General features: G+C 32.9%; 1 protein-coding gene across 42 annotated transcripts in view; it reads left to right on the top strand.

Moving 5' to 3' along the window:
- PTPRD (protein tyrosine phosphatase receptor type D) overlaps positions 1–19,946 on the top strand; it is a 2,297,676-nt gene that overhangs the window by 1,000,812 nt on the left and 1,276,918 nt on the right. For all 42 annotated transcript variants that reach the window (XM_078062238.1, XM_078062257.1, XM_078062277.1 and 39 more), the window contains one exon: positions 18,329–18,378. The gene's annotated coding sequence lies outside the window, so the exon portion shown is untranslated. The remainder of the gene's footprint in view (positions 1–18,328; positions 18,379–19,946) is intronic.

Below are 19,946 nucleotides of genomic sequence, written 5' to 3'. Positions count from 1 at the left end.
TCAAACAGTTGATATTCTGTGTTGGGGAGGGCCTCTTGTTTGTCAGATAGGAGGAAGCAGGCAGATGTCAAAACTATGTTCATAGCTCCTTCCTCTACAATGACACAGATCCTGTTAGACAATTCTCACACTGAAATAAATGCCTCTGTTCACATGCCAATGTGATAGACTAGAACATTTATTCTCCATGATATGACTAATCCTTAAAACCAGGGCCAACTGGCAAACAATGAGTGAATGAATGAATGAATGAATGAGATCTATGAGACCTATGCGTGGCATCCACAGAGAATGAGAGTTTATTATGTTTGTCGAGATAAGGAACATACTGGGGTGTAAGTTTTTTTACCTAAACTTGTCAGTTATACTCCTTCCTACTATTATTCAGTTTCAATTTAAATTTCATTATTATCTTCTCAATTTGTCACAAGCACTTAGCCAGCAAGTCCCCTTGTTCCTGTGTTTTCTCATACAACCATGATACCATTTTTTGTTTGATCTGTCTGTGTATCCCATACACGTAAGAACACAGCAATTGAGATAATAACAATGTTAAATAATTATTTTCATTAATAGGATATATATCTCTATTGATTCAGGTCTTCTTTATCCTTTCATAGTTTCACAATTTGCTACATAAAGTCTGTAAATATTCTGCATTCAAATAACAGTTATATATTTATAACATTTTCTTCATTGTGAATGTAGCATACATTCTACTGTGTTTTCTAACTTGTTATTGCTATGTAGAGAAACGTGCTGATGTTTTTAAGTTTACAGAAGGTCTAGAAATGTGGATTATAACAATTGGAATTTTAGAAATATGGGATACAGCATAGAGAAAAACAAAGAGAAAAATAGTAAATTAGACAATAAATTTGATGAAATTACTTAGAAAGAAGTGCAGAGAAAGATAAGAATATAAGAAGAGATTGAGATAACTGGAGGAGAGAGTGAGGAGAACCAGTCTACGGTAAAAAAAAGTTCTAGAAGGGGAGACTTGATACTGGGGGAAGAGCTGTATTGAAACTGGGCCCAGGAAAGCCAGGGATTGTTCTGGTGGGCCTTGGACAAGCCCAAGAGGACATGAAGCATCATGATTAATGCCATGGACTTTAGGTTTGAATTAATATCAGTTAAAGTCTCAACTCAGACATTTACTAAAAGAGTGAGTGGCCTGGTATAAAATATGTGTTTTCTCTAAAGCTCAGTCTGCTCATCATCATAATGGGCATCATGGGAGCTCCTAACTTATGATATTGTCATGGAACTCAGAAAGATAATACAAGGGCACTGTTCAGTATTTTGCCTGGCATATAAGCACTCAGAGAATGTCACCTGCTATAGGATTCTAGAAGTGTAGTGCTACTTATATTAATACAATACACTAATATATATAATAAATTGATATAATAATAAATATATTTTATATAATTATGTATTAATTATTAATGCATTAATAATAATGTAATGATTCATATATTATATATAGATATATTAATATTAATTGTATGGAGGTGTAGAGGTGCTAAATGATACTTTTAAAACCTAACTATCATGTGGTTAAATACAATGTTCTTTGGAGATGAGAACATTTATCATGCATATCTAGCATTGTTATCATCCTGGTAGTAGTATAATCTTATTCTCATTTGTCGGTTCAAAAGGCTCCACTTTGGGGGGTTTAGGAACTAAGAAGTGAATGTCAGGCAAGGAGGCATGTTAGATAAAAAAAAAAAAAAAATACTGAAGCTTAGATCATTTGTCAAAATGACACAGCTGAGAAGTGATGAAGCCAAGATTCAAACCTATAACCACCTCTATACACATTTCTTTCTAATAAGCCACTATGAGAGGAGGAACTGAGTCATTGAAATGCAGAATAAGTGATGGGGGAAACATTAAAAAATATGTTTACCAATAATGTAAAAAAGAAAGAAGGAAGGAAAGAGGTAGGAAGGAAGGAAAAATATACTATGAATGAATTTTAAATAGGATAAGAATTTTTACAGAGCTTGTAACAAAAAAAAAAAATTAAGACTTTTTTTTTTTAAATAGATGTTTTAAAAGGTCTGGAAAAGAGTTAATCAAAAGATCTATATTACTTGCCTCTAAAAAGTTCTTTATAACTTTCCAAACTTTTCTACCATGAAAATTTTATTACTTTTTAATAATTTCATAAAAAATGACTTTTAAAAAAAAAATGTAGTAGTCAAGGTTCAGAAGGGCAAGAAACCACATTTGGAGTTAGGATTTTGAAGGGCAACAATAGTTTCTAATTCTAATGAATTCAGAATATTAAAAAAATAGTAAAGGACAGGCTTCCACCTCCTTTCCTTCCTCCCCTCCCTCTCGTACTCTGCTCACCCATTTCCCTTTGATTTTTCCTACAAATATGGTAGTGCAGGGTGTGTACTGTACAAAGGATCCAATCCAAGAGGATGAAGGAGGACTTTAATCCAGTGCTAAGGTGCACATTTCTGTAATCATCACATTGAACAAGTAATACTCAAGGGATATCATCCTAAAGCAATTTTAATAGGTTTTTTCCTTCCCTTTATGATTAATCTATGGGACTGCTTCTTTATTCTTAAATGGAATTTAAGACAGCTTCCATGGCTTTTTAATCACTTTCAAGTGTAAAATATTGTGAAATCAGTACAATTAATATGCCATTGACAACTATAGTGATAAGTATTTTTAACTTTGTTTAAAGTTACGGCTTTTTCCCTTCCCTACTTGAATGGGCTGATAGCCTGCAATGGGGGTGGTTACATTTGTTTGTCTTTGTCCACTTTTTGCTTTTAACTATGATTTTGATCCTCCTCCCTTCCCCATGTTAGAGCTCTGCCGATGTTTAAGGGCCTATTCCCTCTCTCTCATTATTTCCCTTAGTTTTTCAGACACTGGGAGCTTCTGACCTACAGCTTCTTTGACACAAGTCAATCTTCATTCCTGCTAATTACTTCTTTCTCAGTCCCAAAGCCTTCTTTCTCTGACTCCTCCAGTTTCCTCATAGTAGAATAGTCTTGTCAAAACAATGGATCCCAATTTTATTAATGATAAAGTTTATATACTGACTTGTGTGATTTGTGAAAAAAAAAAAATATATATATATAATATAACTTGTAGTTCTGAAAGACATTTTAAATTAAGGCCAGGATGTCTTTTATATTTCTTTGTACCCAACCATTTAGAACGAATTTAAGCTAATAATAGTTCAATGTATTGTCCAATTCACATACATAATCCTATTAGGCTATTTAGATACTGGTTTAAAGAATATGAAATGGTGCATACAGTAAAGTCTTTAATCTTTAACCACATCCTAGACTACATTATTTCAGCTTTTTGTTTGTCGCTGTAGCATATGAAAGAAAACTTGCAATCAATCATTTCTTCTACATTTTGCTAGTCTTAGAAAAATGAGGCTACCATCACAAATGATATATGAGGTGATGTTTTAAAAATATTTCTGTGTATTAACAATAACAGTTGACCTCTCTAAATTAAAAAAAAATGAGATTCTTTATAAAGTGAACAATGGAAAAAATATAGTATGACATCATCCTTCCAAGAACCATTAAGGAAATACAAAAGGTGCTTCTGAATACTTTGTTGAATATATGAAGGTGTTTACATATAATACTTGTGTAACATGTAGAACACTCAGACAAGAATTATCCTGTTAGCATGCTGTTTATGGCTTCTCTGATCAAAATATATTCACTAAAGAAATCTTTAATATTTCCTAATTTTAACTCATCATTATGACTCAAACATTAGAATAAACACTATATAAATTAACACCTATTTAACTTAAGTGTAATGATAAACAATGTACACATACATCTTCCTTTGCCCTTGAATAAATATATGTACTATGGTTATTCTTAATTTATTTATATTTTTCCTAGTTAAAAACAAACTTTTCCAAAGAATGTGTGTATTCATAGGATAATGAACACTCCAAAGACAAAAATTCTTTGCACTGGATGATAATAGGAATAATGTTTTGCCTTAATCCCATTATATAGCCCATCTTGAGAACTGACAAAACACTTTAACACAGATATCTAAGGAAATGTATCTAATTCATTTATCTTTGAATGTTCGTCTTTTATTTTTTTGTGTTCTATTTTATTGTTCTTCCTTTGTGTTCTAAAGTAATCCGTACTAAACTGACAGTTTTAATGCAGCAGGGATACTATAGAATTGTAATAACGGCATCATTAGCTATATAACCATCCTTCATGTGCGGATACTACAGCGCTATCCTACACTACGACGCCAATAGGTAGCCAAGACTGCAAACACCTTGACTCAGGCTGCAGGTGTCCTAGGCCTTTGGGAAGTAGATGTCTTCCAAGGTAATGAAAAGGTGCTGAAGTCATTAAGGCTGTCACTCCTCCTGCACAGTCAGTGGATGGGGTGCTGTGCTGTGTTGAAGAAGGGATGAGTTGTCTGCCTGATAATGCGTGCCTTCAACAAGGGCTAACGATCAGAGGAAAATGACTAAATTTCCTCAATGACCTTAATCTTGGCTCTCCCCTAGTTTTACTTCCAGGACAGAAGGTCCTCTCACTTCTTAGGAAAATTATCTCATCTCTTGGGGGTGCTCTCTGGGAATGTCCCCATGCTCAATCTCTTGGAGTTTATTCTCCACCTTCTTGTAATCTGGAGTGACTCCCTCCCACATTCTCAACATTTCCCGCAGAGGAACTCCTTCTTGCTTCAAATCCTGTTCATCATATTCTCTCACAGGAGTCTTAAATAGACTATTAAAATCCAAGCAACAACAAAAAAACCATGTTTCCCTTTCTTTAAGGAGAAAGATTGTTCAGTATTCAATCCATTGCAGAAGTCATTACAGATACATCAGATATACATGCAGGTGTACATGCACATATTTGTATTCCTTACCCTTTCTACAGTAGAGAAAAAGAAGCTAATATTTTTCTGTAGTCATGTTTCTGAAGGTGGGTAATTATACTGCTACTACTATGCATCCTCCAACTGCTGATTATAGAAGTAAAAATGAAAAGAGAAAACCTTAGTTACAGTGGCTGCATAGATTCATTTTATATACATATAAAAAATATATTTTAATATATATAAATATATTTAAATATATATAATTTATTTATATTTGTATAATTTATATTATAAAATAAATATAATTTATTATTTATAAAATTTATTTATTTAGGTTTATTATATATATAAAATAAATATATTTTAATATATATAAATATTATATATTTAAATATATAAATATATATTTAATATATAAATATAAATATATAAATAAATATTTTATTTATTTATTTGAGAGAGACAGAGTGCACAAGAAGGAGGGAGGGGCAAAGGGACAAGCAGACTCCTGCTGAGCAGGGAGCCCAGAGCAGGGCTTGATCCCAGGACCATGAGATCATGACCTGAGCCAAAGGCGGATGCTCAACTGACCGAGCCACCCAGGTGCCCCTATTTCTAAATATTTTAATTATCAACAACATCATCATAGCTGATATTTGGTGAATACTCACTATGAGCCAGAATTTTTCTGCACACTTTGCATACATCTTATCAGTTAATCCTTGTAATCAAGTATAAACTATTTGTATCTCCATTTGGAGGAACTGGTCTTAAAATAATTTTAATATTATTTTGCAAAAGACATATGTTCAATTTTGAGGCAAAAATTTATCAATTTAATTTTTAGATATTACTAGTAAAGTTGACCATTTTATGATGTCTTGGTCATTTGAAGAAATCGATGCCATTTCATCTTTCTTAGTTCTAGGTCATTGGAGTAATATTTACTCCTAAAGACTTAAAGTGTTGAAAATTATATAATAGTGAGAAAAAATACAACAATATTTTTATCTGATATGTGATTAATTTTTAATATTTGAGAGTAAAAACTGCACACTGTGGCAGCATATGACAGATAAACTCAGTAAAATCTTTTTAAAGATACTATATATTTCTTCCATAGAAAAACTAGAGGTTTTTGATTACAGATATATTCACTTTTTTCATTTATCTCCTAATATGTTTTCTTTTACAAATGTTTTCTGTTAATTTAAACCCAGTGACATGTTCTCCTTTTCTCTTATCTCTTTTAAATATAGGACAAGTAATACTGATTTGTAGCAATTAAGACAGGTCATCAGTTTCTGATTCATCAGTAAGCCCATGGAAAATAGGATATTTCTTAGGTAGTTAATCAGAGCTCTAAGACATCATTCAGCTCATAGTGTTCCAGTGGTATTTCAAAATGTTTAACAGCGTTAGATAGCTTTTGAAGTAATTATGACTAGTATTCACAAATACAGTACTAAGATTTATGTGTCACTGGAGTTTTCTTTTTTGAATCTAAAATGCCATGAGCTGTAAGACAAATCATTATTTTTATAGAACTCTACAAAGGGGAAAAAAAGCTAAATTATTCCATTGGGTATGCATCTTGATTTTAAAGATGTTAAAATTTGAAAAACAACATATGGTAAACACATGTAGCAGTAATTGTTACTATTGGCAAATATAAGAAGTAGTGTTTATGAGCAACGGAAATAGCACAAGCACACAGCACTGGTGGGAGTAGAAGCTGGTACATTCTTCCTGGAGGTCATTTTGGTAATACTAATTCCAGAGCTGTGACTCTGTAATTCCTCTTAACCGAAAGAATTAGTGAGTGATATGCAGATATTTAGGAGCACCTTCTACATGTTAGGTTCTGTCCTAAGCATTTGGGATACATTAAATGAGGGAACAAAGATCCTTGCCCTTATTTTTATTTATTTTTTAAAGATTTTATTTATTTGAGAGAGAGAAAGCGTGAGAGAGAGAGAGAGCGTGAGTAGGAGGGAGGGGTAAAGGGAGAAGTAGACTCCCTGCTGAGCGGGGAGCCCAATGCAGGACTCAATCCCAGGATCTTGGGATCATGACCTGAGTCAAAGGCAGATGCTTAACCCACTGAGCCACCCAGGTACCCCAAGATCCTTGCCCTTTTGAACCTCGCATTCTAATAGAAGATAGAAAATGATCATGATACAGTGCACCTTGAATAATATATATAATATAATACATATAATAATATATATTTATTATTACATATAATATATATTTATATATAATATATACTATATAAATGCTTTATAGAACAGTATTTGCTTATGAATCTAATTTGAATGTATTTTTCTTTAAGATTTTATTTATTTACTTGACAGAGAGAGACACAGCGAGAGAGGGAACACAAGTAGGGGGAGTGGGAGAGGGAGAAGCAGGCTTCCCGCAGAGCAGGGAGTCCAACGTGGGGCTTGATCCCAGGACCCTGGGATCATGACCTGAGCCGAAGGCAGACACAACCGACTGACCCACCCAGGTGCCCCAAATCTGAATGTATTTTAACAAATAGAAACATTGCAAATACCCCACAGTATGTGATTGGCATAATGTATTTAGCCAACTGAATTTTATTTGCATTTGGGTTTTATTTTATAAATCTTAACCAGATTTGATTATTAAAAAAATTAAATAACTTAAATGGGCATGTTTCTGTTTTACTAACCAATCTATATGTATCTTATTTTTATTCTGTTTGTGTAAATCTTAAGTTCTCAAAACAGAGTCTTTATGAAATTGTGAGCCTTGAGAGGCCAAGACTACATAAGTGGGATTCCCTTTAGTAAGCACTGACTCAGTGATTCTTAAAGTGGGGTTTCTGGATCAGCAACATCAACAGCCATTAAGAACTTGTTAGAAATGCAAACTGGGGACTCCATTCCTCACCTAATGAATCAGAAACTCTGGGGGCATGGCTCAGATATCTGTGGATAACCGGACTGTTCTGATGTGCTCTGAAGTTTGAGAGGCACTGTAGTAACTCATACTCAATTGGAAAGAAGCAAACTGATGTTTGTTGGGCAGCTACCAAAATCAGTCACCACAGTGGCACTTGAACTAAATTATCTCATATAAATTCTAATAGCATACAAGAATGTTCATTAGCAGAGTCCTCTCCTAACTAGATCTATGCCCTTGGGGAAGTTATTTAGCTGCTCAGTTCCTCAGTTAATTTATCTATAAAATAGATATAATAGAAGTGCCCTACTATTTAGGGTTGTTAGGAGGATTAATTAAATTGATTAGTGTATGAAAATTCTAGAACACCTGTAATTCTTACGTGTTTGTGATCATTGTTATCATTATTATCAATTATAGTCATTATTATTGCAGCCTCAGTAAGTTAAATAACTTGCCAGATGCCATACAACTAAAAGTTAATCCTAGGTTTGAAACAGCCTGAATCTGTTTCTAGGTTTGTATTCCTCTAAAGGAAGCCTTGTTTTTCCTCCTTTTTCCTACTAGGTACAACAATTGTATTTGCACCATATATTTTGTGTCCTATATACACATGCATTTCCTCTTCCTTTATTGTTTAACATTGATATGATAGACTGGTCTCTGTAACTAAACATCATTAGAGAGGGCTAATGCTTTATATTTCCCAACATCTGATATCGTGTTTAGACATATAATAAATAGATACTTAATAAACATTTGCTAACTGATGAGGAAGAACAAGTCTATGACTAAATCTTTCTTCAGACGCTAGTAAAATCAAATAAATCTGCTATGCTAGTGAAATCAGAGATTAAAGAACCATATTAAAGAAAAATATTTTCCCTCTATTTTTGATAGGTATATATCAGAATAGCCTACATATGTAAACAAGGTTATAAACTTACATGGTATCTCACTAATCCCTTTCATTTATCAATGTTCAACCTATCTAGTAGAAGTGATAGATAAATATGCAAATGTTCATGGGTTTTTCTATTTAAAAAATAAAAGAAGAAAGAAACCAGGTATTATGTAGTTGAAAGAAAGGTGTTTTACCTCATAGAATTGTGGGAAATAATGTATCTTGAGACTAATTATCTTTAACATAGTTTGTGTAGGTTTCATATGGACAATTGACAAGTAGAAGAAATAAGAATGTTTAATAAAATATTTTCAACATTAAAATAATAAATGCTTTGGTATGCAAAACTCAATCCATAATATTATAACTTTACTACATACTCATAACCACATAATAATTCCCACTATGCCAATTATATTAGATTTTTTATTGTATTAAATATTCACTGAACCTCTGTAATTCTCAAATATTATATTCTTCTTTGGTGATGGGAGGCTTAGACAATCTGCCTGCAAGGCTACATAATGCAGTATAAAATGTAATTAGTGCGGTGCCTGGGTGGCTCAGTCGGTTAAGCGTCTGCCTCCGGCTCACCTCATGATCCCAGGGTCCTGGGATGGGGTCCCTCGTTAGACTCCCTGTTCAGCGGGGACTCTGCTTCTCCCTCTGCCTACCGCTCTCCCTGCTTGTTCTCTCTCTCTGTCAAATAAATAACTAAAATCTTTAAAAAAAATAATAATAACAAAAAATAAAATGTGACTAGTGACTGAGTTGAGGGATGCTCCTGTGATTGGAGGGGGAAAAATGAAAAATTAGATATGTGAGATTAATAAACAAATGGACAACAGCCAGACCATATATAACAATAGAACTCTGACTAGCAAGTCTAGGAAGACAAACCACAACCTCTACAGCAATTGGCTCAGAATGGTCAGGAAAGTCCAGGAAATACAGGACATTTTCAGGAGAATAACAGCCAATTTCCTTAATTTTTACTCCCCACACTTCACTTCACATTTCCAACTCTTAACAAACTGGAGAAAGCCAAATATGCTCCCTAAACCAATTACATAGGATATTCTCCTTGTAGTTAGCCCACTCTAGCTTTTCTAGGCTAACAGCCTCCGTTTAGAGCATACCTGAAGCTTTCCCTTTTATTCACTGCAAAGCTCTTTGACCTTGGTCTTGGCAACTAGTTTTTGGATAATGACACCCTAAGCAAAAGCAACAAAGGCAAAAAATGAATAAATGGGACTACATCAAACTAAAAAGCTTCTGCATAGCAAAGGAAGCTGTTGGGAAAATGAAAAAGGTAGCCTAAATAATTCGCAAAGTATTTGCAAACCATTTATTTGATAAGAGGTTAATATCCCGTATATATAAAGAATTCATATAACTTCATAATGATACTTTAAAAATCTGACTTAAAAATAGGCAGAGGAGCTGAATAGACATTTTCCCAAAGAAGATCTATAAATGGCCGACAGGTACATGAAAAGATGTTCAACATCACTAATGAAAACCAAGCTACACTGAGATATCACCTCACACCTGTTAGAATGGCTATATTCAAAAAGACTAGAGATAATATGTGTTGAAAAAATGCAGAGGAAAAGGAATACTTGTGTGCTATTGGTGGGAATGTAAATTGATACAGCCATTATAAAAAAATAATATGAATGTTTCTCAAAAAATTGAAAATGGAATGACCATATGATCCAGCATACCCCCTTCTGGGTATATATATCTAATGAATATAGAACTGAATGAAGCTCCAAAGCTTATTTGAGCTCCTGTAACAGTTGAAGTGAAATGAAAATTAATGTTGCTATAGTAACCAATTAATTTACTTAAAGGTTAAACCAATCCTGTGAACTTTCACACATTCTTACAGATTTTCCAGTATAATCATCTCCAGTAACTAAACAATCATTATATTATGCTGGGATTTACATGTAATTTACATTTCTTCTCAAATGTATAGATATCTATAGCATGGTCACATTTTTTTTTCCTTTTTTTAAATTTTATTTTATTTCAAATTTCAGTATATTTAACAACACTGTTCTAGTAGTTCCAGGTGTACAGTATAGTAAATGCATGAAAACTTTTATGACATTATTATTTTTGAAGTTTTATCAATTAGTGTGGCTGAATGTTAACTTAGGAAAATTATGGTGCTGTCATTCATGAAAAAATTTGGAGGATCTCTTTATTATGTAACTATTTATAATTTGAGGTTATTGTTGCCAATCATATCCACACAACAGGAAACTTTTTTTTTAGAGTTTTATTTATTTAAGTAATCTCTAGACCCCAGATAGGGCTCCAACTCACGACCCTGAGATCAAGAGTTGCATGCTCCTCTGACTGAGCCAGCTGCCCCAGAGGGAAACATTTTCCATAAAATTTCAGTGTTTTGAATAATTTAGAGAGGCATTTTTCAAAATAGTGATGTTTGAGTCAGAATATCACACATAAGGATCTACACATTTAAATTAAAAGATTTAAATCCCCACCACCAAAACGGATTGTTTAATGTTGCTTCTTTAACTATTTGACACCAGAAATATTTGTAATCATTGCTTTCATACTTTTTTTTCATGAGGATAAAACTTTATTTAGTGGTTTTTAACATTTTGGGTTTTTGTAAGCACAATTTCAAAACAGTTATTCACTTAGTTACAAAGATATTAAAGGCACCACTACTAACAGGCTAAAACACAAATTTCAGCCTATAACCATATGATCCTCCTTTATTGGCAACTTTTTGTTCTTCTAATCATGAATTTTGTTATTTAGTAGTTTTCAAATGACTTCCTGTCATATAATAAAATCCTCACAAGAGCCCTGGATGGTTAATATTTGGTCTTGGTGTTAGTTAATTCACAAATAACCTCTTTCCTCAGTAGACTATAGATTATGGAAGACAGAGATTGTTGTGGCTGTTGTTGTTGTTGTTGTTGTTATTATTTTTAATTCCCCTAATCTCTACAAACATGTTAATGCATAGTAGGAAATTAATAAATTCAAGCAAATTTGAGTTCCAAAGAATATGCTACACAATTTTCTAGCACAGTAAAATGTATCCAAATTATTTAAGAGCAAATTGAACTAATAGGGTAACTAAGGCACATATGTTTTTAATAATAGCTTTATTGAGGAGTAATTCACATACCATAAAATTCATTTTTTGTGTAACTTTTTAAAGCATACACTTTGGTGGTTTAGTATCTTTGGCTTTGTACATACAGTAACTACTTTTAGAATGTTTTTACTCTCCAAAAAGAAATTCTGTACCTATCAGCAGTCATTCCCATTCTTCTCACTCCTTGGTCCCTAAAAGCCTCTAATCTATTTCCTGTCTCTATAGAATTTATTTCTTGCTCATATTCAAGAGATAATCCTTCCAAGCCTGAGATGACACTCACTGCTGTTCAGGATCCAGTCTCCTTCTATTTTTTAGTACTCTGCTTGGAAGTTTAACAGAACAAGGAGGTGAGGGTAGTCTGTCATGATACAAAATGACTGCAGGTGCTCCAGGCATTTATTCTGCATTCTAGTGAGAAAAATTAATGGGAGAAAGGGTCAAGGATACTCTCTACGTATTTTCTACATTCAGTGACACTTCCTAGAAGTCACTCATTCCACTTCCATGTACGTGCCTTGCCAGGACTAAGTCTTATGGCACCAAGTCTAAGGATCATAGTCTTATTCCTAATGGCCATGGAACTGGCTAAAATCAGAGGTTCTCTTATTTAAAAACAACATTATATGGATGGGGCGATAACTGGGATGTTCTGCCATAATGTTAAACCCTCTTGAACTTAATAAACTTTATTGCATTTCTTCTCAAATGCATAGAATTTGTATTTGAAAGATCTAAAGAGCAATCCTTACAAAAGTGTATAGACTCTTATGGCAGTCTATATCTAGTGGCTCTTGATAGTGGCAACAAAATATTGTATCATTAAATATAGTATCAGTAATCAGGGTATAACATCTATAAGAACAGACCCTATTTGCATTTTTCATCACTTTAACCTCACATTCTGGTATAATAGTGGCTGACACATTGTTGTTCAGTAAGTATCTGTTGAATAGATGCATGTGTTACTAAACTAATATTGCATAGTTATATATGTTATATATAGTTATGGTCACACAACAGATTTACATAGATTATCTAATCATGGGATGAGTTGATAGTCCCAAAACCCATCATTGCCTGTCACTTCAACTTTCCCAGGGTTTAAAATCTACTTTGGGGGCACCTGGGTGGCTCAGTCGGTTAAGTGTCTGCCTTCGGCTCAGGTCATGATCCCAGGGTCCTGGGATCGAGCCCCGCATCGGGCTCCCTGCTCCATGGGAGGCCTGCTTCTCTCTCTCCCACTCCCCCTGCTGTGTTCCCTCTCTCTGTCTCTCTCTCTGTCAAATAAATAAATAAAATCTTAAAAAAAATAAAATAAAATCTACTTTGAAATAAATGATCTGGGTATTGAAAAATACATTGAGAAAGTATGGATACTGAGCTAAGATAAAATCTAGCACCTAAACACAGGATAGTTTTCTTCCTAAGAGCCTATCCAGTGATCATTTATTTATTGGAGCATTTAAGTTTTCATTAGTTATTTACTGAGCATTTAAAATATGCCAGGTTTCACTGAAACAGCCTATTTTCTTTCCCAAACATTTTTCCTATAGTTATAAAAAGAGTACATTTCTGAGATGATAAGCTTGGCATTCTTGAAAGAAGTGAGAGTTCAAAGTTGGTTTTTCTTGTTATTTGCATTTTCCTAAATGAATAGAAGGCTATCTGGTTTTCCAAATAAGTGTTTCTGATAACCTATACCAAATTGTGCATATATTAGAGAAAATTTACATATTTTGTAAAACCTTATGTATTCTCTAATTTATTGGCAGAAAATTCTAGAAATGGGCATGTCTGATAAATAATGCATAGTTTCAGTTTAACATTTAATAAGCTAGACACTGAGGGGCTGTCACTACAGAAAATTAATCATAATATATTGGCATTGTAAGACTGGAAGGATTTTAATTTGCTATTCTTATAGATTTGTTTTTGTTTTTGTTTTTGTTTTTAAATTAGGGGTAGTCAGAGCTCTGCTTTAAGAAGCTGAGGTTTTAAGTTTGTTTTTGTTTTTTTTTTTTCTAAATGAACTAAAATGGGAGCCTCAAACTTCTTTCACACTTCCTCCCCTTTGGAAGAATCAGAATCTTTATGCTGCATCAAACTAATAGGGTCAGAGAGTTTGTGTTTGAAACTCAGCCGCGCTTTTTACTTACTCTGTGCTCTTGGGGACATTTATTAACTTTTCTAGTCAATTTTCTTATCTGTGTGATGAGGGTGACCATTATACTTGTTAGAACTACTATAGGAATTAAATGAGATGAATTTACGGCACTTACCATACTTCCTGACACAGTATATATTCAATAAATGCTATCATTATTATTACCTAGGACCAACCAACCAAGATGATAGACACGTAATGAATGTGTAATTACATGTACATGATGCCCAATCCTGAAAAAAAAAATGTAAATATGTGCATTGAAATACCACTTGCAAAACACTCACAATGATTAAATAACATGTAGAGATTATCATGCAATGCTTCATACCACAACCTCTGAGGCCAGAATCTCTGTGTTTAAAAAGTAAATAAAAGAAAGCATAATAAAGTACAGCTCACTTTTATAGAGATACACTTGTAAGAATTAAATGAGTTAATACACACAAAATATCCAACATATGGAATATATTCAGTAAATGCTATCTATTAATATTATCCTACCCTGGTATATGAATTAATTAGGATTCTGAATGTAATTAAGCTTGGGTTAAATTTTGACTCCGCAATGTACTAACAGTAAGATATTTTGGAGTTTATTCAGGCAACTGTTAGCTTCCAACATCTTTTCTGAAAATGTGGAAAACAATCGTATTTTAAATAATCGTATTTTTTTAAAAGATTTTATTTATTTGAAGAGAGAGACACAGCAAGAGAGGGAACACAAGCAGCGGAAGTGGGAGAGGGAGAAGCAGGCTTCCCGTGGAGCAGGGAGCCTGATGCAGGGCTCGATCCCATGACCCTGGGATTATGAACTGACCCGAAGGCAGACGCTTAACAACTGAGCCACCCAAGTGCCTCTTAAATAATCGTGTTTTAAATAATTGTATTAAAAAAGACTTTTGTGATATCAATATAGGATACATGACATAGAGTGTAGAAATCTTAACACTGTACTATTTATCATTGTTGATTAACTATGATTTTCCTAAACCTATCAAACTATCTTTAAATTTATTTACTATTATTTACTATTTTTTATAATTACTTAAAATGATTTCACAACCTTTAGGTTTCCAAATCATTTTAAAGTTCTACTTCCCCTCACTCTCTCCAAAATATTGAACTCCCCTGCAAAAGTGAGCTGGGAAGAGATAACACATCTAATTCTTTTTAGCATCAGAGAAAATCACCATCTGAAATGCTGATTCCATGAATTTCTTCAAATGCTGAGTCACATATCTGATAGATGCATTCATTAATAGCTTTAATTAATTTATAGAAATACTAATTCAAGGGGCGCCTGGGTGGCTCAGTCATTAAGAGTCTGCCTTCGGCTCAGGTCATGATCCCAGGATGCTGGGATCGAGCCCCGCATCAGGCTCCCTGCTCCGCGGGAAGCCTGCTTCTCCCTCTCCCGCTCGCCCTGCTTGTGTTCCCTCTCTAGCTGTCTCTCTCTCTGTCAAATAAATAAATAAAATCTTTAAAAGAAATACTAATTCAAGTACAACTTCTCAAGACTTATGCAGTACTTTGACAGCTATGTAGACATATGATAGGTTTAGGATATTAGAATTTCAGAATTACCAAAATTGCAATTTTGCTGAGGTCTGCTTACTTCGCTCAGCATAAATTCTTTCTGAATGGCTATCCCCACATGGACAAGTAGTACAAATGAAAGGAGTATATCTGATCAAATCTATTTACTAGAATCTTATCTCTGAAATAAAATTTCCTGAAATGCATCAATGATATAACTCTAACATAGTACCATTGTCACTGACAGTTTAATTACTGATCCTTCATTACAAATCTCTCCCCTAAAAATAGTTATCTATATCATGTTAAAATTTATTTTCTCCCCTTTAATTGTGTCCCAATAGTCAGTATTCTTGCCTGAGTCAGGCCATGTACATCATTTTTAAAAAAATAGATTAAAATTAGGGTGAGCCATATTTCTGCTTTGGCTTTCTTATATGCCTAAAATCATCTCTCTGGCTTGGCTTTCGTTATGAAGACCAACTAGCCAAATGTGTTGAGTATCATTTCTGGAATCCCTGAATTTGCTCATGGGTCATGATGTACAGTCTGAGTGTCTAATGTATCTACTCAGTATAAAAATGCCCATAATACAAACAAGGATGTCCTTTGGATTTACTGTTATTATCTGAATATTCACATTCAGATATAGATAAGCATTCTAGATATAACTGGAGGACATAAATTTCCTTATGTGCTTTTTATATTGAAATTCTATTATTCAGTTAAAATTGCCAATTTAATATTACAAACATACAACATAGTGCCTGCAAGAGTAATCTAGCATCTGATAGTGCTGCAAGAAATTATTGTTCCTGTATTATAATGTCAAACCTTAAAGTTTGACTTTAATTCTTTTATAATAAAATAATAACAATTAAAATTTTTAATTGTTTCCAAGGAGTTCACTTTACAATGGTGATACTTTGTTTCAGCCAAATGTAGATTCTAACACTAGCCCTTTTAACATTTACCTCAAATTTAAGTTGATGCATCTCTTGATAAAAAAAGGAAGAGGGGGCAGGACATTATGTAATTTCCTGATTGACTTGTTGAAGTATAAGTATTCAGATCACACTAGATTCTTGGGAAAGGCTTCCTCTTTAGCAAATATCAGTAGGAAGTAGATCTTTTGAAGTCATCTTCTCACTCCTTGTTCCTGCAGGGAAAATAAAAGCAGAACACAGTAGAGAATGAATAGTAAGTTCACAAGGTTAATCCATGTGCACTGGAATTTTTAAAAGGAATGCACAGGAGACACATCTGTGGAAGGCTAAGAAATAGTGTCTACCAACTCAGAAACAAGTAGACCTGGAATATTGGCCAATAACTGGAGTGAAATACAATAGACTGAGAATCAAAGACTCAGAAAGCAGTCAAATCCTTGCCACCAGTTAGCTCGGTGACTTTGACCAAGAAGGTATGAGCACTCATTACTGAAAATTTTACTCCACACATGTATTTCAATTGGCAGAGTAAGAATAATAAATTTTAATGTGAACATTCACACCTCAGAGATAGTGATATTTTGTTTTCTGCTAACATTTCATCAGAAGGATTTTAGAAACATTTTATTTCACTCCTCAAGTGGTTCTTTTAGTGTCAGAGTCATTTTCACACACAGTAATTCCTCCTAAGAGTTAAATATCATTTCTTTGGCAGATAAACTATGTTATATTATGTTTCCTTCAATTACAATAGAAAATAGTTGGAATAATTTAATTACAGACCTTTGAGAAAAACATATCCTTAAAAACAACACCACTCATTAAGGCATTACATAATAGATTCAATCTATATGGTTTCTCTCTTCTATTAACTTAAATTGTAAGACATCACACAATAGAGTACCTGCCTATATACCAGTCATTCATGGTTTTCTAAAAGGTTTATAAAAGCCACTAATTTCTTCATTGCTGGAAAAGATTAAATCTTCAGTTTATTCTTTTGTTCATATAGAGCAGAATCTACCTAGAAGTAAACAAATTCAAGGGCTTAATAAATATGTGTAATGGTAGGTTACCACCACATCAAAACATTAAAACTCTTGGAAAGTACATTAACTATTAAATAGGATCACGTAAGATGGCAACTAAAAGGCTCAATTTAAAGATGATAATATTAACCAATATGATATAGTGTTATTGTTAAATCAAATATCTTAGACAATTTAAGGTGTACAACAAACTATGGAGTACTATGCAGCCTTTATATTATGATAGAGAATATTTATATTCATGGAAAGTTATATATTATCCACTGATTTAAACAGATAAAACAAAGATAAATATAGGATTGTAGTATGATAACCGCATTTGCATATGCATATGTGTGCGTCCACATGCATAGCATGTGTGTATGTGTATGGGTGTGCATATATTTGAAACTGTTAAATGAATGTAACTGAGAGGGTTCTGTAACATCTACAAAATAAATTTCACTTGCAAATGTGCCCATCACCCAGAGTTCCACAAGAAACAAAGGAGACAATAAAAATTCTCTACTTGTTTGTCATCCCTGCATTAAAGAGCTCAACTTAGAGTAATTAATCTTAAATCACAATAGTTTGATGTGAGCTGAGTAATGATAATGCTATTTTAGAGGAATGTTTTAGTCAAAATTGTTTGTCAAATTATGTGTATACTAATTACTCATACAACGAAAAATTTTCATAATATTGAATCAGTATTTAACATTTTGTGATGCTTGAATTAAAATATGATGTCTGTACTGATAGAAAATATTTTTGCTTATACTTTTCTAGGTCTCAGGGTGGTGAACTTATTGTCTGAATTCCTAACCTGTGAGCTTATGGTAAGATTATAATTAATACATTCAATTTTAGAGGTTTTTTTTCCCTTTATTATCCCTGCTTGATAATATCCAGTAAATATAAAGGTAATTTGCATAGTTCCCTTGCATACTTTTACATAAATGTTGAAGAAACTGTGTGGTATTTTCTATTAAATGTTTATGTTCTTGGGTAGATTATAATAATACAGTCATTTGAAATAGTCTTTGATCGGCTGTAAGTGAATTTGAAAGCATTGTTCAGAAAGGTAAGATTTATACTACTGAAAAAAGTTCTTTGGACATGAATGACAATTTTAAATATTAAATTTTTTTATAATGAGGTCCATTTGATGGCAATGAATAGAGGCAATGAGTTATTGAAAGGAAAACTTATTTTATCACCTGTCAAGATTTATCAAAATTGGATTCCTCTATGAAAGCTTGATATTGGAGGTTTAGAAAGTTGAAAGTAAAATATGTTAACTATGGAAATAGAAATGATAAGAAGTAATCAGCAACTTCTAAGGTGATCTTATGGGCCTTATTAATTTGTCAAGTTCTTTGGTTAATGTATTCAATAACACTTGTTAAAAATGTGAATCTGGATTCCACTTATAACTGATTACTACAGAATGTAAGTAAACAATTTGATTTGTGTTATTTTAGTAAGAGAATTTTCAGTTTATCTCTTCTTTAATAGTAAACATAATAAAGATTTAGCTTGTAACTGATATATATAAAATGTGGATAACATGGACAATTGTTTCATACATTTTATATTTTCGAGTAAATGATATCTTCAAAAATACAAAGGTGATTGAGTAAACTTGTAAATTTGATAATGCAGCATTATTGAAATGTATCTTGAAGAAGTTGTTTTAGGTGACTGTAGGCAATAACCACCTCAGGGCATTCTAAGGTATATGCTTTGGTTACATTTTTTTGAAACACTCAACATATGATTATTAAAGACAAGTGTCACATAGAAACAAGGGGAAATTCCCCTGCTCTACCAGGTAGACTCTGTTGATAATGGAAGAAATTTTTTATGAAACACATTATTTGGATGTGCATAGAGCAATAATTTTAATAACAATAAATATTGTTAAGTTGTAACTTATATTTTACAAATATACCTAAATGAACTTTTCTCGCAAGCTAATTCAACTTATAAAATATGTCAAAATATTTTTAAAAATTACACCTATCATTATTTATTATCTCATATCTTGCTCATATATTAAGTATACAGTCTCAGTTAATTTTAACAAAATGAACACACCCATATAATCAGCTCTCACATTAAAAAAAAAAAAAAAATTAGTGTACTTTGAAGCCCATTGCATAGTACTCTTCTGGTAACTATATCCATGGAAAATAAGCACTATATTGACTTCTAGAAAGGTAGATTACTTCCTGTTTTACATTCTATAAATGAAGTCATACAGTAGTTACTACTTTGCTTCTTTTGCTCAGCATTATATTTGTAAGATTATATGCAGTGATAAGTCACTCATTTTCATAGCTGTGTAGTATTCAACTATGTGAATGTACCAAATTATGATCCTTTACGATCCTTTATTCCATTT

This window comes from Halichoerus grypus, chromosome 14 (genome assembly GCF_964656455.1).
Source record: "Halichoerus grypus chromosome 14, mHalGry1.hap1.1, whole genome shotgun sequence".
Lineage (NCBI taxonomy): Eukaryota > Metazoa > Chordata > Mammalia > Carnivora > Phocidae > Halichoerus > Halichoerus grypus.
The sequence above is the reverse complement of the archived record's forward strand: the minus strand, read 5'-3'. Positions and strand labels throughout refer to the sequence as shown.